This window comes from Lontra canadensis, unplaced genomic scaffold (genome assembly GCF_010015895.1).
Source record: "Lontra canadensis isolate GAN:19392208 unplaced genomic scaffold, GSC_riverotter_1.0 scaffold50, whole genome shotgun sequence".
Taxonomy (NCBI): domain Eukaryota; kingdom Metazoa; phylum Chordata; class Mammalia; order Carnivora; family Mustelidae; genus Lontra; species Lontra canadensis.
In genome coordinates, this window is record NW_022631044.1 from 1,305,412 (window position 1) to 1,323,274 (window position 17,863).

Genomic DNA, 17,863 nt, shown 5'->3' on the forward strand with positions numbered 1-17,863 from the left:
CACCCATCTCCTCCACCCTGGGCAGTTTAACCTGCACCAGTGATCCCAAGGATTTTCTGAATGAATTACCATAATTGGACTTAATTCAGGAAAGAGAGATTTCCTGTACACCCCAAACGAGCTGCATACTGGATTCTTTTGCCTAGATGACAGGGAGGAAGAAACCCAACAGGAAATACATCTTTGCAAATTAGAAAAGTTGATGAGCTAAGTTCTACAAACGTGGGGCACTGATCCAAAGTGAACTCCTAATGACCCCTTGGCACCTTGGCTCACCTCTCTGCACTTCACAGCCAGAAGCACACCAGGTGGATTCACTTTCTCGCCTCCCTGATAAGGCAATGGGACTTTGCCACACCCAGACCCACGGCCAATCTCCTTTCCTGCTTCCCTGACCCCAGGTCTGATAAAAATCCAGGGTGATAATGCTATTGAGGTACAGGCTATAAACCATATCAGTATGTACGTAAGTAGAGGGAGGGGAAAGGGGGAGGAAAAAGAAAAAAAAAAAAAAGGCCAAATGGAGAGTTCAGCCTCACCTCTAGGTGACCTTGGCAGCATGTGGAGTGGAAGGGAAATTGCCAGGAACTAGCAGCCTTTTTTTGAGCATTGTTTTGACTTGGCTTTGCTACAGAGCAACTTTGGGGGACTGGGGCAAAAAATAGGTCATTGTGAACTGCAGGTGCCGTTTTGATCTTGAACTATAATCTGTTGAGGTATATATGCAAATCCAGAACGCTTTATCAAGATGAAAATTGAAACTTTTCCTCATAGGTACACAGACCACTTTACCTCATATTAGCACCAACATCATGAGGTCCCCCGCCCCCCAAAATGGAAGGGTAGAGTGGAGTTCTTAACTCCCCTTCCCTGCTGTCCCCTTCCTCTTTCTATTCTACCTTCTTCTCTCCTTACCTCCCTTCCTCCTTTAATCTCTCCTCTCCCTCTTTCTCTCTCTCTCCTGCTCCCCCCCCCCACCGCCTACCGCCTTCACCCCCTCCTTCAGTACATCTCTCTGTCCTGAAAAACCTCATTTGACTAACCCTGACTCTCCAGGCATCCCCTTAGGAGATACTGATTAACGTAGGCAGACTCACTCAAGGATTCAGCGACAGGCAAGATACCCAAGAGGCTGGGATTTTTAACTCTTACTTCTAAGTAGACAGAGCATTCCCTGTGATCTTCGCCTACTTAATTTAAACTCTTGAGAGAATGCAGACCAGAGTACAGAGAGAATATCTCCCAATAAATGAAAGGGGGAGTGTTTTAAAACCCTTTTCTTGGCCTCAGTCATGTCACTTAATCCCTCCCACCATCTGTTTCACCATTTTTCTGAGCATAATAGGAAACATGTCAAAGCACCTGGCTGCTGAAGTGATGGGCACTGTCTCTGGACTGAGGGGGACACCTGGAGCAGTTGCGTACTCGGGAACTGCTGGAGAACACTGTTCGGGTCGCTGAGTTCTTCCTTCCAAACTGTTCCGTGCCCATCAAGAAGATTAAGAGAGCAGAGATTTCAGTTTCAGTGAGAAACATTCCAAGGAGCCTAGGAGTGCCCTGCCACCTATCTGTCTAGGGAAGGAGCCATTTGGGTGAGGCTCAATACGAAGGGAAGTTAGTTTCGCTCATTTTCCGATCGTTGTGAATTTTGAAAATTAATAACCGTAGGAAAAGAAGGTATCTGCTGCTGATACACTTTTGGACAGGAAATGTTTTTGAGGAACATAAATAGCTAAGAAAAGCAGTTCTGTGTTTGCACCAGCAACATAGGACATGTTCCGGGTAGTGTGGGGGAGGAGGTGGGGAAGGGAGGACGGGGTGTGCATGTGGACTCCGCGTGGGGTTCCTTCTTCAGAATTTGTGACCGAATGTGTCTGAAGAGTTCATCTTTCATCATCTTGTGTTCTGCGGCCTTATCGCTATTGTGAAGAAAGATACGTGTAGTGTTGTCTCTCTTTCCTAAGGAAGCGAGACTTGGAGCAGGCATGTATCTTAGAACCACCTGCTGGCCTTCATTTGGGACCCCCAGAGGCTCTTATTCAGGACAGGGTCCCCTGAGACCACTGACATGGCTTGCAGGCTGCTTACACTGAGTAGCAGCCATCCTTCCCTTCTGGTGCCCCAGAATTTTGTCCACCCAGGGGTTGCAGCTGCTCCCAGCAGGAAGCCTCCTATTTCTGTGATCTCTGGAAGCCAGGTTCCCAGAGGGAGCCATGATCCAGAATTGCTACACCTACCAGCTACACCTCAGCAATTCTACGGGGCCTAAAATACCCAGGTCTTCGTTCTCCTAAACTAGAACAGTGATTCTCAGTGATGATGGGAAGGCATGGCGGTTTGGGGCACATCTCACATGGCCTCCTGTCCCTGGGCACCACCTCACATCCTGTACTGTTCACCTCTTCGTATACCCCCCATATCATGAGGGCCATGTCCCATCTTCATCGTGTATACAGAATTAATAAAAGAATGGTTAACTTTTAAAAGCCCTCAATCAATCTTCGAACTCCTCCCTTTCATTTTCCTTGTGCATTCGAGTATTTCCTATGTGCTGGGCAAAAACTAAGCAGTGTAGCCATATCCATATCTCCTCTCAAGTACTTTTCCAAAGACTCTGTGGGGTAAGAATTATTTCCATTTTATAGCTGAGGAAATTGGTGCTCAAAGGGGTTAAGCAGCTTAGCCAAACTCCCACGAAGTGGCTTAGATCTGTCTGATGCCAGAGCTACTCAGTTGTGGTCATGCTCTTCTGTCTCGGCCTCGCCGGGAACCAGACTAGCTGAGCAGCAGGCTCGTGTCTGAGGTAGCAAACATTCACTCAGACGGCCGTTGGTTCTCCGCCTTTGAGAGGAAACATGAGGCAGTGCTAAGTCTTTACTTATTTCAGAAGGCCTTGACATTCCAATAGATAGAATTTTTCATACCTCAGAGTAAATATCGTCAAGTGATTGACCCCTTTGAGACCTCATGTTTTCTGAGAAATTTAAATACAACGAATATTAGATTTCTGCTAACCAGACCTAAAAATTCAACATTTTTGGAGTTTGTTTCATTTTTTATTTTAAAATCTACACAATAGGCAAGAAGAAATTTTAAAAGAAAGAAGAAAGAATTACATGGAAACAAAAGAAGCAAAATACTGGAGTATATTTTATCCCAGGCCTAGGTAGGCCCACTTTTTTTTTTCTCTTAACAAAAACAAAAACTTTTATTGTTTTTTATTTTAAATCCAGTATAGTTACACAGTGTTACATTGGTTTCAAGTGTACAGTATAATGATTCCACAATTTGCATTACTCAGTGCTCATCGTGCTAAGTGCTCACCTGTTTCACCCATCCCCCACTCACCTCCCCACCGGTAACCATCAGCTTGTTCTCTTATGATTCTGTTTCTTGGTTTCTCTCTCTTGCTCTCTTTTACTTTGCTTGTTCCTTAAATTCCACATATGAGTGAAATCATATCATATTTGTCTTTCTCTGGCTTATTTTGCTCAGCATCATTCTTTCTAGCCATCTGTATTGCTGCAAATGGCAAGATTTTATTCTTTTTTGTGGGTGAATAATATTTCATTGTATATATATCCATTCATCTATCCATGGGTGCTTGAACTGCTTCCATAATTTGAATAAGTAATGCTGTAATAAACATATGGGTGCATGTATCCCTTTGAATTAGTGGTTTTGTATTTTGGGGGTAAATACCCAGTAGTATGATTGCTGGATCAGAGGATAGTTCTATCTTTAACTTTTTGAGGAACCTTCAAAGTGTTTTCCACAGTGGCTCTAGGCAGGCCTATTCTTGACATGAATTTGGCCATTTATCCTTTCAGTTTATTTTTTTATACTTTTTTAAAAAGATTTTATTTATTTATTTGACAGAGAGAGAGAGAGATCACAAGTAGGCAGAGAGGCAGGCAGAGGGTGGGGGAAAGCAGCCTCCCTGCTGAGCAGAGAGCCTCATGCAGGGCTTGATCTCAGGACCCTGAGACCATGACCTGAGCTGAAGGCAGAGGTTCAACCCGCTGAGCACCCAGGCGCCCCCTATTTTTTTTATACTTTTAAGCCATATCTGAGTACCTATGAATAATACACAACATTACCTTGCATGTTTTCTAAATTTATGTATGTAGATCACACTCTGTATCATTCTGCAAATTTCTTTTTCATCCAATAGTATTTTTAAGATTTCTCTCTGCCAATAAGGAGGTCCGATTTGTTCCCTTTATCTGTTGTATAGTATTCCATTATATTCATATGCCACATCTTATCATCCTTTCACCTATTGAAGAACATTTAAATAGTTTCCATCTTTTTGTTGGTGTTGTTACAAGTAGCATTTCATGGAACATTCTTATGCTTGTTTCATTGTGCATGCATATGCCTGTTTCTTGAGACTTTTTACCTAGAAGTAAAATTACTGGCTCATTGTATCCTTAATGCACATGAGATTTTTATTTGTTGAGATGACCCTAAGTGAAACCATAGGTTTATGTTTACGAAGAGAGAAGAGTGGGGATAATGCCAATGCAGAATAGAGAAATGAGAGACGCCGGGCCGCCTGGCTGTCTCTGCCATTGTTCCCGTTCAGCAGACAGAATGGCAGTCTTCAGCTCTATAGTCAGGAGAGATCAACGTGGTTTAGTTGATTACATGCAGCATCTCCTCTTTATCGGTACATTATCCTTCTTTTTCACATTGATGGATAGACCCAGTTCTTAATTCCGAAAAAGGAAATAAAATATCTTCTGCCCAGAAATCAGACATCAGCCAGCTCCATGGTGTCCTAAGCAGACAGCCTTCGCGATCTTCCTAACATTGAGACTGCCTGTCAGAATGCTTTATTGTGGTGCCTGCAGCGCAGCCCGTACGGGGAGAGAATTTCCCTTCGCAGGAGTGGCTGAGAACAGTGAGACTCGGCATTGTCTGGGCATCCTCCTGTACGTGTAAAGTATTTATTTACTTTATTTAGTGGCTAAGGCTGTGACTTTATCTTCTTCTAGCTCATTTTCCAGCGTAACAGGATAAGACCACTCCTGCCATTATGATTTACCGTGCAGTAAACAATGAGGGCCTTTGGATTGCATTTTATAGAATTGCTTTATTCGGCCTTTCCTTCCAACCCCTTTGGGAAAGCATTGACAATTGATATTTCTCTTCTGGATTTCTCAGTGAATTCAGCATTCCTAGATTTGGTTTCTATTTGTTCTTTGGCTTATAAAATCCATCGCTTTGGGGATAAGAATGGCTCGCATCCAGCATAATAGTTTCTTGCTTACTAGTCTACCCAGTGACAGGCGGGGAAGGACAACGTGGCTTACCCTGGCCTGATCTCAGTTGTTCTTTGCATATTCTGCTCCAAATATAGCAGCGCCCCACTCGCAAACAAACAAGGATTGAGGGTCACTTTTAACCATGGAGCAGCCTCTTCCCAGCAGCCCATCTTCAGTCCTGGAAAGTTCCAGTATATCGGAGTCCAAGTATTGCACAGGGCCGTGCCAAGTGTGGCACCGGCTGCCATCCTCCCATTAACCTGCTCCTGCAACCTCGTTATACAGAACTGCCCACTGGAGGGGCCACGTAATTTCAGAGGGCAAGGTTATTTCATCAGCAGAAGAAGAGCTCCTGGGTCTTTCATGTGGGATTTTTATTCTGCGATTTCTGCGATACCCAGATTTCATGGAATATTCGATCTGATTGTCAAGAGTAAATGAGTCCCCATTCTAAATTAGCCCCCAACTCTGGAATTCACTTTCAGAGGAGAGGCTTGGGTTGAGGTATGTTTATATTGTGGGCTTCCATTTTCTCTCATATCAGCATAGCTTGTTTACTGTCTGCGTGTTTGTCTTTTTGACATTAGTTGCCGAGCAACTTCAGGGCAGGCCTTGTTCTTTTCGTGTGTGAATTTCACTTTTCAGTGCCTTTTGTCTTGTTGATTTGCAGTAAGTATATATTGAATTAATTCCATATGTATTTTGAGGGCTGAATTCGGAACTTGAAGATGCAAAGAAAGCCAAATCCCAACCAGAATGCCTGTTTTGCCCAGTGCTCCCCCTAAATTTTTACTTCCACTCCAGAAGCACTACATCACTTCATTTCACGCCTTTGCTATCTGCAGTTTGATGTTCAAAATTCCGATTAAAAGGTGAGTACAGCTTATATGCCAGGGCTTTCCCCCATCCCACCACCGCGGCCATCACCGCCCAGGCCACTATTTCATTGGATCAGATTTCTTTGTGATTTGTTTGTAAGCTGCCTGTGACATCAGGGGATACTACTGCCTAGACAAGGAAGTGTTGGGATTTTAGTGGGGAACTGCAGGGAACATGTCTGGACCTTGCTGGACCTCTTCAACAAAGACCAGAGGGTACTGCTCTGCTTCCATCCTCTGTTACTAGATCCTAAAAGACCTTTACCCAGAGAGGCTGCCTATAAATGAATCTCATTTTCCTTTGTGGACAGGAGTGGAGATCCCAGTGGGGGAATTAACCTGGCCTGGGAGAAGGAAGTTCTTAATCCCAAGACTCATCATTTTCCATTCATTCCCTTTATTATCACAGAACTCTGTTATCCATGGTGAAGAAATGTATTTTTTTTTTCTGTCTAATAGGCTATGTTCAGCGTGATGCTGAGATAGAAATACTCACCTGAGAATCAGGAGATCGACTTCCTATTTCTCACTCGGCTACAATCTGCTTGAGTAAATATGAGAAAGTAATCTCACCTTCCCTGTCAACTGTAACTGGAGGCTGTATGCGATGATACTAAGCCCATACCTGAAACATTGTTTTTGACCTGGAGCACCGTGTTTTAAGCAAGACACTGATAAGGTGCATTTAGAAGAAAAAATTAAGCAGGCTATCAGGAGATCTGAAAACCCTGTTTAAAGAGCTGGAAAAGAGGAGACTCAGGATTCATGATATCCAGCTTCAAACTTAGAAAGACCTAACTTGTAGAGAACTGTGAATAGAGCCTTATTGCTGTTTTGCTAACTAGGACCCATGATTAGAAGTTAAAGGGAAGCAGATTGCCTCAATATCAGAGAAAACCTTGTCAACGGCTAAAGCTCTCAAAAATTGGAGCAGACTACATTTCCTATAACTAGAGCCATGCAGGCAGAAAACAGATTCGCATTTATAAAGGATGTTTCATATTGGGTAGCAAATTATACTAAATGATTCCCAAGGTCCCTTCCAAAGCTAAAGGTCTATGATTTTGTGCATAGACAAACCCGAACTCCTCCCAGCCTTCAGTTCTACGACCCTAAAAAAGATGTATAAGTTTTAACAAACCTTTCTTAAAAGCCCAAGTATGAGAAGAATAGATAAGGCATGTTGTTTTATTCCTTTCCAGTCTGGCAGAACTTCTCCGTCTCGGATACGATCCCCACTTCCCTGGAGGGGGTGCTGCAAGCATGTTCTTTCTCTGCTTGTTTTCTGCCCCCCTCCACGCACATCTGCCACTTTTCCCCTTCCTAGTGATTTTTGTATTTCTTTGAATCTTTACAGGTGGTAGCAATTTTGGTTCATCTGACTTGATGGTATGAAATTCTAAATAGTTGGGGGTCATTTGGAGTGATTACTTTTTTCTTTGTGTTCTGGGAGCCTGGGGGAGTGTATTTGGAGCTGCTTAGTGCATAGTCCTTGTCAACATAGACTCCTTATTCATCTCCCCATCGCTCTGAAGAACAGACAGAGGTGGTTCAGGATGTCACAGATGTCACGCAGACACGTACAGACTCAAGCAGAATTATAGTAGGCTCTAAACTGGATAAACTTAATAACTTTTCTGCTTCGAAGCCCATGGTCTAAGGAAAAGAAATGCCGTAGATTATCACCAGATAGAAAATAAGACCAGTTATGGTGGATGGTGTCTCTGATTGGAAATCTGTTGAAATAGGCTCTTGCATGTGGGACTATCTTCACCTTACCATCCCCCCAAGGATTAAGTTACCAAGAATTGCAGCTATTATGAGGAAATTGCCAAGATCTTCTCTGTTCTCTTATCAAATTATCTGGATGGCTGGTGGGGAGGGGTTGGTTTTGGGTGCTTGGTTTTTTTTTCTCTTTTACTTGCCCCATTCCCCTTTCTGAAATCTGCTGGAACCCGTGTTTTATATAAGATTTTTTTCTATGACACTTTCAGGGTGTTTGAAATCCTGTCTAGATCACTGGCCATGGGGCAGAGAAAGGGAATCTTTGAACTTGATCTGTGTGGCAACATATTTTTTTTTTTTTAAATCTCTTCCAACTTCACAGAAGTTGTGCTGGTGACTCCCTGTTCATAATTGTTGCCTCACGTACTCAGAACTGGATATGACTTCTGTTATCCTACAAGCTAGTTCCCAAGCCTGAATTTTCAGAAGTAAATTGCCATTCTTTCTTAATGCCGGAATCAGGCTCCTCTCACCCTGTGATACAGATGAGAGACCACCAGTCTCCATGGGCCACACCATTCCCCTTAGATATGTACACAGAGTGCAATTTCCTTCATATATCTACATTTCTATAATGTGTAATCTATAATACTGCTCTCTCTGTATATATAAACTTTATTATATATAAACTTGAAGGGAGAGTTCAACCATTGCTACTCTTCCAAGTCAAAAGAACCCAGAATGACATGCTGCGGGGGGCTACACTAGCTGGAGCTGAATTGTTCAGTCAAAAATGGGCTGAGTTGGGCGCCTGGGTGGCTCAGTTGGTTGAGCGACTGCATTGGGCTCAGGTCGTGATCCTGGACTTCGAGGATCAAGTCCCGCATTGGGCTCCCAGCTCCTTGGAGAGTCTGCTTCTCTCTCTGACCTTCCCCTCTCTCATGCTCTCTCTTTCTCTCATTCTCTCTCAAATAAATAAATAAAATCTTTAAAAAAATATGGGCTGAGTAGAGCAAGCAGAACTCTCATACATTGTTGATGGGCGTATAAAATGGTACAACCACTTTGGAAAATGGTTTGGTGGTTTCTTGTGAAAGTACATAAGTATTTACCTTATAACCCACCAATTCCAATCCTAAGTATTTATCTGAGATGAAAACATGTCTACAAAAAGACTTTTAAAAGAATGTTCATGGTGACCATATTCATAATTATAAAAAACTAAAATATCCATAGTGTCCATCAATAAGAGAATGGATAAAGTGTTGTATGTGTATAGAATGAAAATGAAAACTGTTAACACATAAAATAGCATGGATGGCAGCTCCATCCAAAACATCATACTGACTGAAAGAAATCTTATGCAAAAGAGGACAAATTTTATGCTGTTGTTTATGTGAAATTTTAGAGTAGGTAACTCTCTACTGTATAATACTCTTGGACCAAGCAAAATTAATCTAAGGTAGAAAAAGATCAAAACAGTGTTTGCCTCTGAAGGGTAGGGACTGAATGATGGAAATATTTTCTCTCAAGAGGGGTTGGGTTACACATTTGTGCATTTGTCAGAGCTCATCTGAAATGTACACTTAAGATTTGTGCACTTCATCATGAGTAAATTTTACCTCAAAAGGAAAAGGTGATTGGTAAACAAATATCAAATGCTAGTTAATGATCCACAGGACGAAATGCTCTCTAACTCACTTTGAAAAGCATCAGAAAAAGAATGATTGATGAATATGTGTGGCAAACATAGTAAAATGTAAATAGTAAAACTTAGGGGGTAGATATATGGGTGTTCACTGTGAAATTGTTTCAGTTTTTCTGTGTGTCTAAAATTTTTCCTAAAATGTTGGTGGCAGAGTTGGGGGGCTGGTCGGGAGCAGTAACAGCTGCAGTGACAAGAGAAGCAGAGCTTAAAAGTTTCAGTGGAACAATTATTATCTTAGTCTGTATCTATCAGGGCCTTCTAATACTATTATCATTCATTCATTCATTCTTTCATTCATTCAACAACCATTTCTAGAGCTATTCTGCCTCAAGCCCTAGTCTAGGTGCTGGGAATGCCAGGACGAAAGAAACCTAAATCCTGCCCTTGAGGAGCTCACAGTCTAACGCGCAACATCAGAGATATGTCCCCAGTATTCACGCTTCACATTCCATGACGGACAGCTCTGTTTCCTTTCTGTCTATGTCTTAGGAGTCTGAGGATTTAAAAAGAAACAACTGGGAGGTGAACAATGAGAGACTATGGACTCTGAAAAACAAGCTGAAGGGTTTGAAGGGGCGGGGGTGGGAGGTTGGGGGAACCAGGTGGTGGGTATTAGAGAGGGCACGGATTGCATGGAGCACTGGGTGTGGTACAAAAACAATGAATACTGTTATGTTTAAAATAAATGAAAAAAATGATTAAAAAATAATAATAAAATAAAATTTAAAAAAAAAGAAACAACTGAAAGAGTGCTAGGCCATTTAGGTTTAAAGAATATATGAAAATCTAACCACAGATAGGCTCTTCGCTTTAAACTACTTAAAGACTCCAAATGTGAAATTTAGTGAGTGAGCCAACCACCTCCTGATAATCTCAGGAAGGAAGTTCCCAGAGGGTGTCCTTTTTCCAGGACCTAACGCAGAACCGTGGGAAGAGCCCCAGCTGCCTGATTGAGATTATTTCTGTGCCCATTTAACTTCAGCTCATCAAAGAGTCTTCAAAGAGCCTGGAGTTGTAGGCATCCGAGTACTGTCTGGGACCATGTGATCCCTCCCATCAACCTCCTATCGTTCCGTGACTGTGGAGGTTGTGGGGGCCTAATGCAGCCCTGAGATATGGGGTGCTTTGGATGGAACAGAAGAAATAACTCCTGCTTTGATCTTCTTGGAGATAAGGAGGCATCAGTGTTTCACTGATCTTTTTAGGTCTTCCTAATTCTGCAAAATTCACAAATCCTGTCTTCATAAGGCTCTTCTAGCAGATGACAGACATGTAATTCAGGCTCTGTGTGTTAACAGGCCTTGTTAACACCCTGTGTTCTGCTAGTAAACATCAGAATAATACATTTCCTTCAGTATTGACTTAATGATCAAAGATTGATAGTGAGTTTTCATTCTGCTAACATTTGGTTTACTCAGGATCAACCAATTTTAATGATTAAATTTAGACTGTAATACAAATGTGATTTTCTCAACCCTGATATTGCAGTTAGAGATTAAATTCAGGAGGGGGGTGGGGGGAAAGAAAGTTAATCTGGAGAGCCAAGAAGACAACCCAAGTTAGGTTTGAAAACAAACAAACAAAAACCGTATTTAGTCAAACTGGGCCTTTTCTAAGAAAGAAGATGTGTTTTATTTTATTTCTTTAAAACCGTGTGACTTCTGAAAGATGGAAAAGATTTTGTGAATATTATTCTCAGATGTGACAGATCCATGCTGGCAAGACTGGCTTATATGCAGACACTTTGAACAATACCTGTTTAAGTCGGCCTGTGTCACATCACATGTGTGCTTTCCCTTTGTGGAGAGAAAACACGTTGTGCAGTCATTTTGTTCCCAGGACATGATGAGATGGGACAGGAGGGAGTCGGCCTAGGGACAGTGACTGGTTACATAGAACAAAGAATATTAAGGGTGACTGTAGGCCCAAATTCCGTGCCCCTGGAAGCTTGAATAAATAGGTTCCAGATCCTTGATTTTATGTTCAGCCTCTTCGTGTTCACAAATACGTACAGTCTAAGTTAGGCAGATATATCAGTGCTGAAAACTAGGTGGATAGACCTCTAATATAATATAAAATCTGGCACGAGAAGGGATTTACTTAGTAATCATCTAGCCCTGTGATACCCAGACTCGGTGGGTCCTGAATTAGCTGGGAGAGCTCAGTGATTCCAAGTTAGCAGGTTGGACAGGAGTGATGTAGTGAGAGCTGCGAGTCCGTAGTGTTAAGTAAGCTTCTCGTGTGGTTTGGTTGGTCAGCCAGTTCTGAGCTATACTCACCAGTACCCCACTCTTCGTTTCACAAGTGAGGCAACTAATGCCCAGGGAAGTTGGGGACTTGCCCAGAGTCACACAGCTAAAGCCAGAGCTGGAACTCCAGGCTCCTAATTTTCAGTCCAGTGTCTTTTCACTCTCCCTTGTAGCAGCAGTTGCAAAGACCATCTGTGTAATACTTTTTCTTTGAACAGAAATCACAGAAGTTCTGTAACGTTTAGGTACCATCTCTGCGAAATGGTTTGATGAGGTCTCTGGTAGCTGTGTTATTTTCCTAGGACTACCACAACTAACTACCACTAACTTGGTGACTTAAACCAAAAATTTTATTTCCTAACAGTTTGGGGGTCCAGAATTACAAAATCAAAATGTCAGCAGGGCTGTGCTCCGTCCAAAGCCTAAAGGAGAGAATCCTTCCTGCCCTCTCCCAGCTTCTGCAATCTCCAGAGGTTTCTTGGCTTGTGGTTTGCACAGCTCCGTTGTTTGCCCCTCTATTAACATGGCCTTCACTTCTCTCCATGCCGCTGGATTGAAGGCTCACCTGTTTAATCCAGGAATGATCTTGTCTTAGGATCCTTAACTAAGTTACAGCTCATCCTTAACTTCATAACATCTACAAAGACTGTTGCTCCAAATAAGGTCATATTCATAGGCACTGGGGGATGGGACCCTCCTTTTAAGGGTCACCATTCAACCCACTACACTTGACAAAAGTTAAGGAGAGCTCATTATTTCTAAAGCTCCCTTCTAGAACTACGATCTGTGATTTTCAAGTATTTTCATTACTGAAACTACTAATAGTGTTTGCAATTGTGTCAGCATGCTTTCTGTGTATTATTCAACTCTCACAACTTAAAGAGCAGGTATTAGTATTGCCATTGTACAGTTGAGGAACCGAGGCTCAGAAGTGAGCACTGACTTCATCAGGATCACAAAGTATATGACAGAACTGAGATTTGAATCTAAGTCTGTCGGATGACAAAGCTGAATGTTTTTACTTTTTATATTGCCTCCCAATATCTTTATCAGACTATAGCTTATAAGGAGCAATATATCTCTCCTATGATATTTGAAGGCAGTAAGGATATATATTCCATCAGCCCTCCAACCAACACACACACACACACACACACACACACACATACACACACACACACACACACCCCAAGAAGAAAGAATGTCTATATACAGGAATAATGGCAGACATTTTACCTTTGTTTATATAAACTCAGTTAAATAAAATTGTATACTTTCCCAAAAACAGCTATAGCCCCTTCCATGGCTCCGATGCCCTTCTTCCTTTTCCTGTGCTCGAATACTCAGAAGTTATCAGCTTGGTAGATAATACAACATTTTTATGGGTTGATGGTATCGATAAAGAGAGAAAAGTTGATTCTGGAGAAAGAGGAGATAATTTCAGGAACAGAGCCCGGAGTAGACAAAAAGGAGTGGGATTAGAGTACAAGTGAAGGATAGTTCATTCACTGTAATAGAGGAAGAAGTAGAAGATACAGGTGTAGATACAAAGGTGCAAATAGATTTGGTGGTAATAAGATAGTGTAAAAAATAGTTATCAAATGTCAATGTTGATCAGGTATGAAATTTTTTTTTCTTTTTTAAAGCAAGAGAGAGAGAAAGGCAAACCAAGGAAGAGATTTTTTTTTAAAGATTTTATTTATTTATTTGACAGAAAGAGATCACAAGGAGGCAGAGAGGCCAGCAGAGGGGGTGGGGGGGAAGCAGGCTCCCTGCTGAGCAGAGAGCCCGATGCGGGACTCGATCTCAGGACCCTGAGATCATGACCTGAGCTGAAGGCAGAGGCTTAACCCACTGAGCCACCCAGGTGCCCGGTATGAAATTATTCAATTATTGAAGCAAGCTGATGGAGACAGACAGTAAACAAGTGACCATACAAATAAATAATAAATTATCAGGTAGTGATCAGTTTAAATGAAAATAAACCATATACATTTGACTATTTGGCTGTTGATATAAGAAATATCCATTTGGGAGAAATTTTTACAAATCTTTTATAAAATTAAAGATAAAGGCCCTCTATATTTTTTGTCTACCATCCGTCATAGAAGGATCATGCAAAAAAAATATTTTTTCTCCTAGAATTCAGTGCCAGGAAAATGTTTGCCTCTTCAAATGAACTCTATTGAAACTAGAAATTCAGTGTATTTCTCTTTTTGATTGGTGGCCAGGAAGCCAAAAATCTTTAGTCCTCCATTATAGTGATAAATTTGCCCAGATTCTCAGTTCATCTTTCTTTCTTTCTTTCCTATTTTTTGGGGGTTTTGTTTGTTTATTTCTTTTTAAGTAGGCTCCATGCCCATTGTGGAACTCAACCCAGGACTCAAACTCATAACCCTGAGATCAAAAGTCAGACATTTAACTGACTGAGTCACCCAGGCACCCCAGGTGGGGTGGGGGAGAAGGGGTTTAATCTAACTTTTTTCTACTTCTGTCCATTTAAAATTTTATTATATTTTTCTATATGTTTCTATTGTATTATAATACATTATTATATTATTATTATACTACATTATTATATTAACATATATTTATAATATGTTTTTTAGTATTTCTGTTCTTATGTATTTTAGTTTCTTCTATTTTTTCTTATTTTCTATTTTTAAACTTTTTTCTATTTATTTTATATGTTTTAATATCACAAGCAACTTTATGTTCTTTTTGGTAGTAGGGTATAAACAATAACAAATAATAATTTAATCAGTAATTTAATAACATGTTTCATTTGTTCTATAAATATTTATTGAACATTTACTATGCTGGGCATAAGAGAGATAGCAATGAACAGGATAGACAAGGTCCATAGAAGGAAATTACAGGTGAAAGTGGATTTTTGGTGTGCCCAAAGAAATGAACAGTTAGAGCTGGATGTTATGGTGGAATTCTATGGACATTTGGGAACCCGAGACAGGGTCAGGTAATAATCTTCGAATGAACCTACACTGCATATGGCACATGGTGAAATGGTGAAAGCTTAGCCAAATTTAAGCTAAAATGCCTCTGCCTACAAAGAGCTTAAAGCTCAACAAATCTACCTATAACTATTACTTCTTACGTGTCTCTAAGTGCTATTTATGCTAAAATGATGATTTATCAAACTAGACTGCCAGTCTAGGTATGGTGCCCATACCTGCCATGGGAAATGGAATTAAAATAACAAAAGATCTCTAAGCTATTTTTGGTTGTTACCATTGTTTTTGTGTTCTCTGAGTCATTCAGGTTCTGGAAGAGGGAATTGGGCAATGTGGAGAAATGCTTCAGAGAGGGACTAGAGGGCTACTGGCAAGCACAGCCATCAACAGAATCACTCTGAGATTTGGTTGTATATTACTAGAGAATCTCAGAGAGAGGCTCTTCAGGGACAGCTAGTCCATCCGCCCCTCTCCAGACATCTACTACACCATAAGAAGTTAGATGACAGCTTTTCCAGCTCCCCAGGATTCTCAAGAAAGAGATCCAAGTTCAGATTCAGAGCATCTTAATATGCCTTCCAAACTTCCTCATAAGATGAATCAAAACAAATCATTAAACGACCAACAGTATTCAACTCTGAAAAAAAATCAACTGTCCTTCCCCTCTCCCCACAAAAAGAATCTCATCCATGAGCCAGTCATCATGTTCTGATAAATCTGCAAATTTCCCATGTTTGCCTTCCAAGGCAGCTGTAGAGAAGTTGCTGGGAGTTTACATGAGTAGTTACAGTCACAGACTTCAGGCTGCCAAAAAGTGTCTTAATTTCATAGCAGATCTACGAGGGAGGACTTCTGACATCTGGCTGGAGCTGGAAAGGCCAGAGGTACACCATCAGGTCAGCGTAGTGTATTATCCTTGGGAAACCCTGGAAAGAAGAGCTAGAGGAAGATCTGAAACTTGTAAAAGGCACTAAGCAAACAACAGCATCTGCGTGGTAATGACAGCATCCCCAAGTGTCCTTTTTCTCTCAGGCAGTAGTCTCTGCTGGAATTTTCCCCCTACTACCTTCAGTATCCTACGGCTATACCTTCAGAGACTTCTGGCTTCTCAAGGGAGGGGTTGTAATTCCCTGTCTTATACACATAGTGGTATCATAGAATTCCTGATGTCTGTCCATGTCTTTGCCTTTCTGTGTCTTCATTCCTGAGGCAGGCATAAGATTTGACCAAACAACTATGCCACAGAAGAAAACCGGCATTTCTTTAAATACAGAACATCGATCAGAAAAATTCCCAGGATGTCTGAGTGGCTCAATTCGGTTAAGCATCCGACTCTTGACTTCAGCTCAGGGCATGATCTCAGGGTCCTGGGATGGAGCCCCACATCGGGCTCTGCGCTCAGCATGGAGTTGGCTTGAAATTCTCTCTCCCTCACCCTCTTCCCCTCCCCCTGCTCACTCCTGCGTGCTCTCTCTCTCTCTCCCATAAATAAATAAATACAATTTTTGAAAAATTCTCTTCACCTTCTCCATGATATCTTCTTGACGTTTGCCTTTATTTCTAAGTAGCAAGTTTTATTACCCTCTTTTAGAAATGTGTATTTGGTACCACGTGGGCCACTTTCCTCTGTAGGCAGATAACTGTTGTTAAATTTGGACCACACCACAGGGAACTTCATTGTGGAAACTCAAAAACCTCAACAGAACAGGGTCTTCAAAGGTCATCTCTTTCAACTCCCAGCTTTTATAGATTTACAACAGAAAATGATCTCAGAGAAACGTCATCGAACCTCTTAATGAGCATTCCAGATCTGTTTAGCTCTGTCTCCAGGAATAGGGTAACAACTGCTTCCTAAATAAACCTATTCTGGAATGTCAGTCAGTCAGTCAGTCAGTCAACTAATTCTGAATACCCACCATATGCTAGGTGCCGCAGGTGCAACAGTGAAGACTAATGGCCCTCCCTTCACAGAGTTAACAAGCAGTATGTGACAAAGTGTGACAGATGTTATGAAAGGGAGAGTATAAATTATGGAAGCCTAATTTATAGGGACGAAGCCTAAACTGGAGGAGTTAGAGATGGCCTTTGTGAAAAAGCAACACCTAAACTGAGCCTTGAAGATGAAGGCTGACAAAGACTGGTGCTTTCGAGGAACTCCGAAAATGCAATATCTTTGGAGCTTCCTGAGGTGGATAAATGATGAGATTGTAGACAGGCTGGATCATGGCTTTGAAGGAGAAAGTACATTTTTAATATTTAAAAAATGTTATCCAAAGAGCAATAAGCCATTGATCAGTTTCAAGCAAAGCGTTGATGTAACCGGGGGTTTGTTTGTTTGTTTGTTTGTTTCAATCACCCTAACTACACAGTAGGGAAATCTAAGAATCAATGCAAGAGGGGGGGCGTGGCTCAGTCAGTTAAGCCTCTGCCTTAGGCTCAAGTTATGATCCCAGGGTCCTGGAATCAAGTCCCGCATCCCAAACCGGGCTCCTGTTCAGTGTGAGGGTCTGCTTCTCACTTTCCCTCTGCTTCCTCTTCCCTGCTTGTGTTCTCTCTCTCTCTCAAGTAAATAAATAAATCCTAAAAAAAAAAAAAAGTAATCAATGGAAGAGACCAATCTGGAGGTTTTAGCAGTAGTTCAGATGTTTAAAAATAAAAAAGGAAGGGAGGAGGATACCTTGAACCACTTGTAATAAAGAAAAGTGGGTAGGTTAGAAAGAAGTAGAATTGCCAATATTTGACAGAAGTTTGAGATGCAAAGAAGAAAGAATCAAGGATACAGAGTGCATAAACCAGGAGTTCTGAGAAGGCTCGGTTTTGTTAAGGTGTTAAGTTTTTGTTGTATCCTTAGTATGTAACATATAGGAGGTATTTAAATGTTTTTTGAATTAAATAAATGAATACACAATCATACATCAAGATTTCTAGCTTGAACATTTGGATTAAGAGTGTGCTATTTATTTAAATATGGAACATAAAAGGGGAAATATTTAACAGGAATATGAGTTCAGTTCCTTGATTATTCATGTCTGATTTATTAAAAGAGCTATGGTAGATCTAA

The 17,863-nt window shown here is 41.2% G+C and overlaps 1 protein-coding gene across 3 annotated transcripts in view; it reads left to right on the forward strand.

Moving 5' to 3' along the window:
* The window catches only part of EXOC6B (exocyst complex component 6B), a 607,587-nt gene that overhangs the window by 512,996 nt on the left and 76,728 nt on the right, over positions 1 to 17,863 (forward strand). The gene's annotated exons all lie outside the window — the stretch shown is intronic.